Raw genomic sequence first — 13,589 nt, 5'->3', positions numbered from 1 at the left:
CGGGCAGCAGGTGCTATGCGCCCTAAGATATATGGGAGAGCACAAGGGGAGTGCGCAGTGAGGTAGGCAGAAGAGGAGGGAAGTTCCAGCTCAGGTGAATACCCATCAGGACGTGAGACATAGCAGGGGAGCCATTATTATAGCGCGTGTTGGAAACAGCCTTGTAGTAACCAGAGAGTGTGCCGGATAGCAAACGCGGGATATCTAGTATTACCAGTGTATGTACTGTCTACCGGTGGGCCAGTTCTAGTAGACAATTGGTATTTTCGGGCAAGACTAATGTAATTACACATAGGGCCAGATAGATTATCATCTATGCTCTAGCAAGAGAGCTAATATTTCATAGCTATGTAGGACTGGCATAAAAGGAGACTGTTCTAACATGGTAACTTAGTATGCATTTGCAGCCTATTGTAGCTAATGTATTCTTTTGGGTCTGTGCACACTAGGGTGACCGCAAAAAATCAATGTCGAAATTTTGTCCGTCTGGACCCCACAAAACGATTCCCCTTTCCAGATATTGAGATAGCCAAAATTTGAGCTCGATCAAACGACGTTAACCCGTGCCGCTCGTCGCTCAAAGTTTGAAAAAATCCAAATTGAGGTATTTTAAGATTTAGGTATTTTGCATAGTCTGTTAGACTATAAAGAATGTGACAACAACATTGCAGAAATAGCCCTGACCAAATTTTCGAACCATTTGTGGTATTTGAATGCAGAGTTGGTGGGATTATCGTTTTTTGATCCCACCATTACAGACAATGAAAAGTTGTTAATGGCTAATAAATTGCTCAGTAGCACAGATGAACCATCGGAGCACGCTAGGGTTGTAAATCCAAAAGTTAGGAAAGAAAAATTAAAAGAGGTAGGAAGTAACCGACTTTAACGACCTTCTGACAAAAGATGAAGAACAAAAGCAATATGTCCTGCAAGTTGTAAGCAAATGCCGAGCATTATATTCTGACGTTTCAAAAACTACTTTAACAAAAGCTCTAGAATAGATTAGATAACTCTGTAAAATTATCAACTCATGTAGGTTAGCGTGCTCTGATGGTTCATCTGTGCTACTGAGCAGTTTATTAGCCATTAACAACTTTTCATTGTCTGTAATGGTGGGATCAAAAAACGATAATCCCACCAACTCTGCATTCAAATACCACAAATGGTTCGAAAATTTGGTCAGGGCTATTTCTGCAATGTTGTTGTCACATTCTTTATAGTCTAACAGACTATGCAAAATACCTAAATCTTAAAATACCTCAATTTGGATTTTTTCAAACTTTGAGCGACGAGCGGCACGGGTTAACGTCGTTTGATCGAGCTCAAATTTTGGCTATCTCAATATCTGGAAAGGGGAATCGTTTTGTGGGGTCCAGACGGACAAGATTCTGACATTTTTTCCCCCCCATATGAGATCCAGTCACCCTAGTGCACACGCTGCGGATTCTGCTGCGTATCCGCTGCAGATTTGGCCCTGCGGATCCGCAGCAGTTTCTGCTGCGTTGTACAGTACCTTTATTTTCTATGGAAAATGAAAACAGCAGTGAACATGCTGCGGACTTTTCCACGCGGATTTGCTGCAGTTTCAAATCCGCAGCATGTCAATTCTTTTTGCGGAATCTACAGCGATTTTACACTTGCTCTGTTGTACAGGTGTCAGGGGAAAACAGCAGGCTAATCCGCAGATAAACTGCAGGTCTTTTGACCTGCGGATTTACCTGCGGATTTTGCCAAATCCGCGTGGAAAAATCCGCAGCACAATCCGCAACGTGTGCACTTACCCTTTTTCTTTCCTCGCTTCCAGTTCTGCATATAGCGAATATATTCGGATTGTGTCAATTGCCTTTCTATCTTTTTATAGTATGGAAGAGACAGAAGGGGCTGTTTCTTCCCTACTACAAGTAGTCAGGATCCATGAACAGGGCTATATAGTACATCAGCCTTATACAACATCGCCACCTAGTGGCAGAGACAGCAAGCTTCAGGGAGATGTATCAGTTTTGTTATTTTTGCTCTCTTGTGGTGGAAATCTGAACAGCAAGGTGAGTAGAAATGAACCAGCTCCGCCTTATTAGTGCAGGATAGGAAGCAGCTGACTAGGGGAAGTCAGAGTCTGGCTTGTGACTGTCGGCGAAGGCTACTTGGCTTATCTTCCGTAGAGTTGTGAGTAATCGTTTTTACATTATGTTCCTTGGCCTCTATGGACATGCGAATCCTGACATACTGGTGCCCCCTTCAGTTCAAGTGTCAACACATGTGTAACAAGGCAAAGTATACCAGAAGTCATGGCACAATGCTAGGAGAAGCCAGAGTGTGGCTGATCAGTCTGGGTCTGACCCCCAGTGATCAATGTAGTGGGGGGCTACAGTGCCGGTAATGCACATATTTACTATATTGATTGTTGTGAACTGTTATTAGAATATTTCATTTCAGGCCTCTCAAGTGATGTAGAACACCTTCCAAAAACAGACCTAAAATATAACTTTTATTAATACTCTCATAAAAAAGATATTTTCAGACATAACATGGTGAGTAGGTCAGACACAGGTCCCTGAAAGATAATACAGCCACGTAATGAATTTACAATTAGAAAGTAATCTAGAAAAAAGATCCACAATACTCTGTCTCCCTACCTGGCAGTGGAGGTTGGCACGCTAGGGGGAAGCATTGTGGCGCCCCCGCTCAATGTCAGCTAGCCCTGTCTGACTCTAGGGAGTCCCTCACCAAGCCATCATCGTCACTCATAAAGTTGGTATAAGCTATAGGGTATAGATAACACACATATCTCTAATGATTTGATATAGTACTTAAGTCCAATGACTTTATGTCAATATACTATATATAATACATCCAATCACAATTTGGGGTGATCATGAAAATATCTGATAATAGATCACCTTCCACGAGAATACACACAACAACAGATGTTAGAGTAAGCTATGTCCCAGTGACACATAAGAGATCATTTGTACTGGTGTTAGATTAAGGACACTTTGTCCCTTGATAAACCACCTCTCAAGAGAGGACACTCAAAATCAGAAATGAGAGAAAACCGTGTCTCCGTGACACATGAGGGATATTTTTACATGTATTAAGTTGGGAGCACTATACCGCTTAGGCTAGTTTCATATTAGCGTTTGGAGGTGCAGCGGACACTCGCCGTGAAGCTCCGCCCCCTGCCACGCCTTCTCCGGTCAGCACCGCCTATGGGCGCATGCCGCTGCATGCAGCCTGCGTACCCTATCTTTAGCATTGCGTCCTTTTGACGGTGCGGCGATTGCACCAAAATGCAACACGTTGCGTTTGGCGCAGGTCGCCGCACTGTCAAAAGGACGCATGCGGTGGCAAAAGCATGCCTGCACACGGCCTGCATACCCAATGCTTAAGATAGGGTACACAGGCCACATGCGCCCATAGGCGGAGCTGACCGGAGGTGGCATGGCAGGGGCGGAGCGTCACGGCGAGCGCCCGCTGCGCCTCCAAACGCTAATGTGAAACCAGCCTTAGTAGGTCACCTCAAAAGGGGGATATGCCATGTTAGAGCAGACCATGTCTCAGTGACACATCAGAAATATTAGTGAACGAAGGGTATTTTTTAGAACACCTTTCAGGAGGAAACACTCCCAATCCGATATTAGGACAAAAAATGTCTCAATGACATATAAGAAGTATCATTTACATGTATAGAATTAGGGACATCATATCCCTTAATACACGATCTCTCAGAGAAAAATACACCCCAAATCCAATATCAGAGCGCACTATGTCTCAATGACACATTAGAGATATTCGTTAATATACCATTATATAACTCTCATTGGGCATTACAGCCAGGTTCATCAACATGTAAAAACATAGCAGATTATAACTTAGCTTCTAGATGAATGCGTGCCATCCCGACGTGGGACGCCCTCACACCCAGGGCGGTGGGGTACTCGGTACCGGGCCCGATGAGCTTCAATGGGAGATGTCACGGCAGCGGTGACCCGGCCCGTGGCCCTGGGCGCCCATTATAAAAGGGGTTGTTTCAGTATGCTTGTGGTAGTGAAAGTTTAGAAGTGATTCGTGACGCCACCTGTGGTATTCGGCAATATGGATGTAAGCCGACGCTGCAGACAGATCCTCTGGGACAGATGGTGTAGTGCAGCAATGATGTTATAACCCTCCACAGGCAGGGCTGTAGTCCCAGGGCAGTGTAGGTGAAGTGACACGTAGCTGGTGTAGTGTCAGGCGCAGAGGATGCAGTAGTGCTGGGCAGGTTGGCGCAGGAATAAGTGGAGGACACCAGGGCATGTAGTTCCAAAGCTTTACTCACAGTCTGTTGTACAAACAGGTGCCTGCCTCCGTGCCCTGTCCTCTGGGTCAGGGACTCAGTCAACCTCCAGGCAAGATGGAATGCTCCTTTCCAACACTCTGCCAACATGTGTCTTTCTGAACGTCTCCTCTTATAGCGCCTTTAAGTGAAGTACTCCTAGTACTGAGTTACACTGGAGTTCCTCCTGTCCAATGTTCTTATGAACTCTACTTGTACGGCAGACAGCTGTAGCCTGCTTCGGGGACTCCTTGCTACCAAGTCCCGGCTCACTATCCAGTTGCTGCTGTGCCCCCAAGTCTTGGGTGGGAATAAAGTGGTCACTACTTCTATTCCTCCAGTGTCTGCTGCAGGGCCATTAGTATCCATACAACCTCGGGGACCGGGCACCGGCCTTGCGCTTAGAACTCCTAGGAAGGGTTCTCTTCTAACCCACGTCCTCTGTTCCCTTTTACTCCTCATGTTCCGTACTAATCTTTCCTTCTATGGAGAATCAGGCTTTCAGGCTACGTTGCTCTCTCTCTTCCTCTCCCATGCCAGCAGACCCAGGTCACTGGAATCTGCTGCAGCACCTCCATCCATCCATCCATCCCTCTCTCCGGGGATCTTCTCTCCAGCTCTCTAACCAACTGACCCCTCATCCTAAACTCCTCCCGCTCCTTGTAATGTAAACTAACTCCACCCACCTCCCAGCACCTTTCGTGTTCCAAGCAGGGAGCCACCAATGGGTGCTTTGCTATACTCCAAGCAGGGAGCCGCCGAAGGTGCTTTGCTACACTACTTTGTGGTGTGGGGTGCAGGTGTTGGAGTGTGGTCAGGAGTCTCCACCTTACCTAGATGGTGGGATACCACACCTCAGGAGGAGGTGCAGTACCTCTGTGGCGACTGAGCCTCAGGGGCGCCACAGACGCGTTTCCCCACTGTCTTAGATGAATACAGGGTTTCATCAGGGGATTCAATGATTGAGGGGCTCGGATCAGCTCCCTATCACCCGGACCACATAGAAAGATTTCTGCCAATGTTTGGACTCTAGCATTGCAATGGCTCACATTTTATAAAGCCATGTCTCCACAAGACCGGAAACTACTGTATGTGTCGGTCACATGTTTGCTTTGGACCGGAAGCACCCAGTGGAATGCAATGTACTCTCCACACCACCGGGAAGTAATGTGCCAGTAAAAGTGCGCCATCGGCCAGATGTGCTCATGCGATGGATTGTACTGCGTTCCACTCGGAAGCGGGCATGACAGTACTTAAACTAATTAACCAGATATGGTCCACCCATCACATAGTCATCACGGGCCTCCTATGATATTATGATGGAATGTGTATTACGTTCCATATCTGGTATAGTGGAATGCATGTCATAATTTTATATCCACCGCAACAATATAATCAATATCCTTAATTGTCAAAATAACCATTAGGGGTCAGATTAAAAAATAGTAATATCATTATATCCTCGGCTCCATTCCACGCACAATGAATAGTAATGAGCTACTTCTATGAAAAAATTGTGGCAGCAAAATATCCAGAGTCCATACAACATTACATATATAGTCAAACTGCACTCCCAAGGTATGGTTTCACTAAACAGAAAAAAATAAAAAAATGTAAGGTCCTGAGTGAGGAACAACACTTAGTATAATATTGTATGATCTCCTAAAGATCAATATACCAAAGCTAGTCAGGCCAGTCAAAATCCACCTAAATATAGCTAGCGAAGCGGAGCTGTTCATTGATCCTCCTTGGACTCATGGACTCCATTATGAATATCCAACGTGTTTCCCTTTTTATCCCAGTCACCTAATCTTACTGACTGGGGTATTGTCTCAATCACCTTGAACGAAAACGACTCCAAGCTCCCCTGATGAATGTCATTTATATGCCGGGCCAAAGGTGTATCCCTACCATGATTTATATCACCAATATGCTCCTCTATCCTCACCTTAAGGGACCTTTTGTTTTTCCCTACATAATTTTTAGTACAGGTGCAGACATAAACAACTCCCGTCGTCTTGCAATTAGCAGAGTTCCGATTTGTGAATACTCTTCCTGTAACTGCTCTGGAGAATGACCTTGATACATTGATATACCGGCAGAAGCTACATTTGCCACATCTGTATGTACCATTTTGCCTCTTATACAGCTAGATACCTATTAGTTTCGGGGGTGCTATTGTGACTATGCACCACATAGTCCCACACGATCCTGCCTCTCCTATAGGTGATTGAAGGCCTTGGTGTAATTTGATTTGAAATATCTGAGTCCGCCAATAAGATGTCCCAATGCTTACTTAAGGTTGGCATGATCTTGTGATTCTGGTCTTAAAAATTGCCAATCAGGTGGGTAATGTCATCTGATGTATTTCTAGTAATCGGAAGGAGCAGGCCCATGGTTTTGCTGCCTAGTGCATGCTTATAGCCCACATCAACCACCCGTGTAGGGTACCCCCTATTGATAAATCTTCTTTTCAGGTTGACCAACTGGGTCTCAAATTCATCCAGAGTTGATCAATTCCTCCTCTGCCTCAGGAACTGTCCCTTGGGGATCCCCCTCCTGAGGCTGGGAGGATGGTATCTGTTGCATCTAAGGAGACTATTGGTTGCTATCGGTTTACGATAAATTGATGTCTTAATGATTCTCCCCACCCCTCTTGTGATCATGATGTTCAGAAATGCTATTCTGTCCCCTCCACTTCACATGTGAATTTTAGACCTATATCATTAACATTCAGGTGTAAGGCAAATGCCTCAAATAAATTTTTATCACCTAACCACATTACAAGGATGTCATTAATGTACCGCCCCCAGAACTGAATCCAGAGGCTCCATGTGACATCCTCGTCCTGGAACACAACTTTCTCCGCCCACCAGCCCAGGAGCAGATAACTTTCAAGTGATGTATAATGCAAATGACTGCGGAAGAGATTTAGCACGATCTACAAAATGGTGTCTGTAGGAGTATAAAAACACACATACATGTATTTGATATGTTCCATCAAGGGGTCAATAGGTGTGGGGGCTTTGTCACTAATATCTATTAGATTGCACATAAGGGCATAAGCTGACAAACTGCTTATCTCTGAAATACTGGTGAAATAGATGCTATATAATGCTTTGCTTATATAGTGCTATCATTTTCCACAGTGATTTACAGACCTTGTCATCACTGGACCCATTGGGTCTCACAATCCAGATTCCCTATCAGTATGTCTATGGATAAACACACCAGAAGAAAGGAGTCTAAATCCACCAATAAAATTACTTCATTATTTTAACCCCTTACTGCCATGTGACGTACTATCCCGTCCATGTGCCCTGGGACTTAATTCCCAGGGACAGGATAGTACGTCACAGCGATCAGCGGCGCTCACGTGGTGAGCACCGCTGATCGCGGCCGGGTGTCAGCTGATTATCACAGCTGACACCCGGCACAATGTGTCAGGGGCGGTCAAAGACCACCCCCGACACATTAACCCCTTGCACACCACGATCAAACACGATCTCGGTGTACTGGGGGTTAAAGGGAAGCATCAGCAGGGAGGGGGCTCCCTCCGTGCTTCCCTGAGCCCCCCACAGCAGCGCAATGTGCAACGCTGCTGCGGGTGGGCTCCATCCCTGCAGGTCCCCGAATCCAAGATGGCGACGGGGACCTTCGGGGGCCTGCAGGGAGCTGGCTTCCTCATGCCTGCAAAGCGCAAGGAGGGAGCCTGTGTAGTGCCTGTGACAGATTGCTGATCTGTCTCAGTGATCTGTGATGTGACAGATCAGCGATCTGTCACAGGACAGTGATGTCCCACCTGGGACAATGTAATAAAGTTAAAAAAATTAAAAAAAAAGTGTAAAAATAATTTTTAAAAAAAATCGCTAAGTAAATAAAAAAAATATATATATATTCCCTAATAAATTCATTTTTTGCAAATAAAAAAAACCAATATAAAAGAACACATATTTGGTATCGCCGCGTCCGTAACGACCCGCCCTATAAAACTGTCCCATTAGTTAACCACTTTAGCGAACCCGTTAAAAAATAAAAAACGAAGCAAAAAATTATGACTTATTATCATACCACCGAACAAAAAGTGCAATAACGCACGATCAAAAAGACGCATTTAAAACGTCATCTTGTCCCGCAAAAAACGAGCTGCCACACAGCAAAAAAATAAAAAAGTTATAGCTCGCAGAATAAAGCGATGCAAAAATAATTATTTTTTATATAAAATTGTTTTCATTGCATAAAAGCGCCAAGACATAAATGAGGTATCGCTGTAACCGTACCGACCCGAAGACTAAAACCGCTTTATCAATTTTACCGCAGGCGGAATGGTGTAAACGCACCCCCCAGAAGAAATTCATGAAACGCTGGTTTTTGTTCATTCTGCGTCCCAAATATCGGAATAAAAAGCGATCAAAAAATGTCACGTGCCTGAAAATGATACCAATAAAAACATCAGCTAGTCCCGCAAAAAATAAGACCTCACATGACTTGGTGGGTCAAAAAATGGAAAAATTATAGCTCTCAATATGTGGTGATGCAAAAACTATTTTTACAATAAAAAGCGTCTTTTAGCGTGTGACAGCTGCCAAAAATAAAAACCGCCATAAATAGTAAATCAAACCCCACTTTATCACCCCTTTAGTTAGGGAAAAATAATAAAATTAAAAGAAAATGCATTTATTTCCATTTTCCCATTAGGGTTAGGGTTAGGGCTAGGGCTAGGGTTAGGGTTAGGGCTAGAGTTAGGGCTGAGATTAGGGTTAGGGGTGTGTTGGGGTTAGGGTTGGAGTTATAATTGGGGGGTTTCCACTGTTTGGGCACATCAGGGGCTCTCCAAATGCAACATGGCATCTGATCTCAATTCCAGCCAATTCTGCGTTGAAAAAGTCAAATGGTGCTCCTTCCCTTCCAAGCTCTGCCATGCGCCCAAACAGTGCTTTACCCCCACATATAGGGTATCAGCCTACTCAGGACAAATTTCAAAACAACTTTTGGGGTCCAATTTCTCCTGTTACCCTTAGGAAAATAAAAAATTGGGGGCAAAAATATCATTTTTGTGGAAAAAAATTATTTTTTTTATTTTCACGCCCGGGCGTTATAAACTTCTGTGAAGCACTTGGGGGTTTAAAGTGCTCACCACACATCTAGATAAGTTCCGTGGGGGGTCTAGTTTCCAAAATGGGGTCACTTGTGGGGAGTTTGAATAGTTTAGGTACATCAGAGGCTCTCCAAATGCACATGACACCCGCAGACCAATCCATCAAAGTCTGCATTCCAAAACATCACTACTTCCCTTCCGAGCCCCGACGTGTGCCCATACAGTAGTTTTCTCCCACATATGAGGTATCAGCGTACTCAGGACAAATTGGACAACAACTTTTGGGGTCCAATTTCTCCTGTTACCCTTGGAAAAATAAAAAAATTGGAGACTAAATGATCAGGTTTGTGGAAAAAATATGATTTTTTTATTTTCATGCCCAGGCATTATAAACTTCTGTGAAGCCCTTGGGGGTTCAATGTGCTCACCACACATCTAGATAAATTCCTTAGGGGGTCTAGTTTCCAAAATGGTGTCATTTGTGTGGGGTTTCCACTGTTTAGGTACATTAGGGGCTCTCCAAAGGCAACATGACACCCGCAGAGCATTCCATCAAAGTCTGCATTCCAAAATGTCACTACTTCCCTTCCGAGCCCCGACATGTGCCCATACAGTAGTTTTCTCCCACATATGGGGTATCAGCGTACTCAGGACAAATTGGACAACAACTTTTGGGGTTCAAATTCTCCTGCTACCCTTGGGAAAATAAAAAAATGGGGACTAAATGATCATGTTTGTTGAAAAAATATAATTTTTTTATTTTCACGCCCGGGCGTTATAAACTTCTGTGAAGCCCTTAGGGGTTCAAAGTGCTCACCACACATCTAGATAAGTTCCTTGGGGTGTCTAGTTTCCCAAATGGTGTCATTTGTGGGGGGTTTCCACTGTTTTGGTACATCAGGGGTTTTCCAATCGCGACATGGTGTCAGATCTCAATTCCAGCCAAAAAAGTCAAATGGCGCTGCTTCCCTTCTGAGCTCTGCCATGCGCCCAAATAGTCATTTACACCCACATATGGGGTTTCAGCGTACTCAGGACAAATTGCACAATAACTGTTATGGTCCTGTTACCCTTGGAAAAATAAAAATTGGGGGTGAAAAGATCATTTTTTTGGAAAAAATATGATTTTTTAATTGTACCGCTGTACGTTATAAACTTCTGTGAAGCCCTTGTGGGTTCAAAGTTCTCACCACATATCTAGATAAGTTCCTTGGGGGGACTAGTTTCCAAAATGGGGTCACTTGTGGGGGGTTTCCACTGTTTAGGTACATCAGGGGCTCTCCAAACGTGACATGGCGTCCGATCTGAATTCCAGCCAATTTTGCATTGAAAAAGTCAAACAACGCTCCTTCCCTTCTGAGCTCTGCCATGCACCGAAACAGTGGTTCCCCCCCCACATATCAGGTATCAGCGTACTCAAGACAAACTGCACAATTACCTGATACCCTTGGTAAAATAAAAAAAATTGAACCTGAAGTATTTTTTTTGTGAAAAAAAGTTAAATGTTCATTTTTTTAAAATATTCAAAAAATTCCTGTGACGCACCTGAAGGATTAATAAACTTCTTGAATGTGGTTTTGAGCACCTTAAGGGGTGCAGTTTTTAGAATGGTGCCACTTTTGGGTATTTTCTATCATATAGACCCCTCAAAGTGGCTTCAAATGTGATGTGGTCCGTAAAAATAAAATGGTGTTGCAAAAATGAGAAATCGCTGGTCAACTTTTAACCCTTATAACTTCCTAACAAAAAAAAATTTTGGTTCCAAAATTGTGCTGATGTAAAGTAAACGTGTGGGAAATGTTACTTATTAAGTGTGCCGTATCTCTGTGATTTAAGGGCATAAAAATTCAAAGTTGGAAAATTGCGAAATTTTAAACATTTTTGCCAAATTTCCTTTTTTTTCACAAATAAACGCAAGTTATTTGAATGAAATTTTACCACTAACATGAAGTACAATGTGTCACGAGAAAACAGTGTCAGAATCACCAGGATCCATGGAAGCGTTTCAGAGTTATTACCTCATAAAGGGACAGTGGTCAGAATTGTAAAAATTGGCCCGGTCATGAACGTGCAAACCACCCTTGGGGCTAAGGGGTTAATAGTACTCAACAAGATTGTATAAAATACATAGACACAAATGAACAACCATACGTATGACAATGTGTTGCAAAGAGACTAAGGGTACCATTACACATAGCGATGCACCAGCGATCCCGACAACGATATGGATCGCTGGTGCATCGCTAAGTGGTCGCTAGTGAGCTGCCACACAGGCAGATCTCACCAGCGACATCGCTGGGGTCGGGGGTCGCTACTTACCTGTCAGACGCGGCGTTCCTGACGTCCTCCCGCCCGCGTCCATGCGTCGCTCGTCGGCGCCACAGGAAGCACAGCAGGAAGCGCCCGACAAGAAATGATCCAGGACCTTCTCGCGCGGTCAGCGATAATCAGCGGGGGAGCCGGTCGGAGGTAAGTATCACATGTAGCGATATCGCTAGCAATATCGCTGCTAAGTCACAAAAACCAGTGACGTTACAGCGATATTGCTAGCGATATTGCTTAGTGTGACAGGCCCTTTAGTCTCCTTGTAACACATTGTCATATGTATGGTTGTTCATTTGTGTCTATGTATTTTATACAATCTTGTTGAGTACTATTTAAATAATGAAGTAATTTTATTGGTGGATTTAGACTCCTTTCTTCTGGTGTGATTATACATGTATTCGAGTTTTCCACTGGCTAATGCCTGTTTGTGGTGTAGAGCATTAAATATTCACCACTATCTGTAATGATCTCTGCTGCTGGGATTTTATATTATCAGTATGTCTATGGAGTGTGGGAGGAATAGGGAGACCCGGAGGAAACCCACGCAAACACAGGGAGAACATACAAACTCCTTGCAGATGTTGTCCTTGGTGGGATTGGAACCAAGGACCCCAGTGCTGCAAAATAACATTGCTAACCACTGAGCCACCATGCTGATGTCATGGTCACGTGTGTCCGGACGCAAATGTTACCGCAAGGCGAACCCATAACACACGTGACCCTGGATACACCGCCTCCAGTGGGGCGCATTTAAATAATAAAACGTGCAGGTGGATACGCCGCCTCCACCTGGCGAATTTAGGTATTACACGTTATACAATAATTCTGGAAACCCCGCCTCCAGTAAGGCGAATTTAAATAATAAAGGGGGAACCTGGGAAACTTTAACAATGGTGGGCCCTGCGATAGGGAATGGGGAATGTGGAGACCTCCTACGCTCCCCTGAGCCAGTGTCCCTGCACTCCTCACATTCCCTATACAGGCTCCGCACCTGTCGCCGCACGCGAACCTTTAACCCTTGCTCGCCCTGACCCTAAACCCTCACTAGGGAATTGGGCGGTGCGGAGACTAATCCCACCACTGCACTAACAACACACATGAGGAAAGAAGACAATACAGGGGAAACACCACTTAGCTTTGCTCTGTTGCGTACGCTCCTAGCAACAGAGCCCACCTGCGTGCATCTTCTCCTCCACCTGGATCCATCACCATAACAGGATCCTTCACCTTAGTGCAGCCTTGGAGCAGAGTCCACCACCAGTTGCAGCTGCTTAGTAACAGAGTCCCAAGGATGAGTTCAGCTTCTGACACGAAGTCAAGCATGCTTGAGTCCAGCTCAGCAGCCAAGTCCCACATGGTGAGTGCCACTGTCCAGAGTAGCCACTCCACCAGACCATGCAGACACTTCCCGCTGACACTATCACTGCGACCCCACCACACCATGCCAGCCCTTCGTCCAGACACCATAGCTGAAACACGTCCCCCCTGGCTAAGCTGCGCAGGACTCCTCCCCAGCTCCATCCTTCCTCCAGGCTCTCAAAATCAGAGTGAAAACAATCTCACAATATCACAGGCAGTGATTGCACACCCCTAGCACACCTTTATAGGGTGTCACACCTGATCCATAATTAAGTGCACAAAAACCTAAAGTGCAATACCACAAACCACCACCGGGGACAGTCAAGACACCTTGGAACTTTCCAAAGTAAAAAAAGTTCACCCAGTGCAATTTAAAACTGTCAGATCATGACAGTACCCCCTCCTTAATGAGGGGCCTCTGGACCCTCAAGACCACCCCTCATTAGGGAAACACCTACAGCGGGGACGCCCAGACCCTGAGTTCACCCCACCATT

At 44.8% G+C, this 13,589-nt stretch overlaps 1 protein-coding gene across 1 annotated transcript in view; it reads left to right on the top strand.

Moving 5' to 3' along the window:
* Nucleotides 1-2,082: 2,082 nt before the first annotated feature.
* The window catches only part of LOC141075672 (uncharacterized), an 89,473-nt gene continuing 77,966 nt past the window's right edge, over nt 2,083-13,589 (top strand). Inside the window, exon 1 of the mRNA XM_073562775.1 lies at nt 2,083-2,163. The gene's annotated coding sequence lies outside the window, so the exon portion shown is untranslated. The remainder of the gene's footprint in view (nt 2,164-13,589) is intronic.

Source organism: Dendrobates tinctorius, unplaced genomic scaffold (assembly GCF_039654945.1).
Source record: "Dendrobates tinctorius isolate UK_male_01 unplaced genomic scaffold, ASM3965494v1 ptg000015l, whole genome shotgun sequence".
Taxonomy (NCBI): domain Eukaryota; kingdom Metazoa; phylum Chordata; class Amphibia; order Anura; family Dendrobatidae; genus Dendrobates; species Dendrobates tinctorius.
Note: the sequence above shows the minus strand (reverse complement) of the source record. Positions and strands in the feature narration are given on the sequence as shown.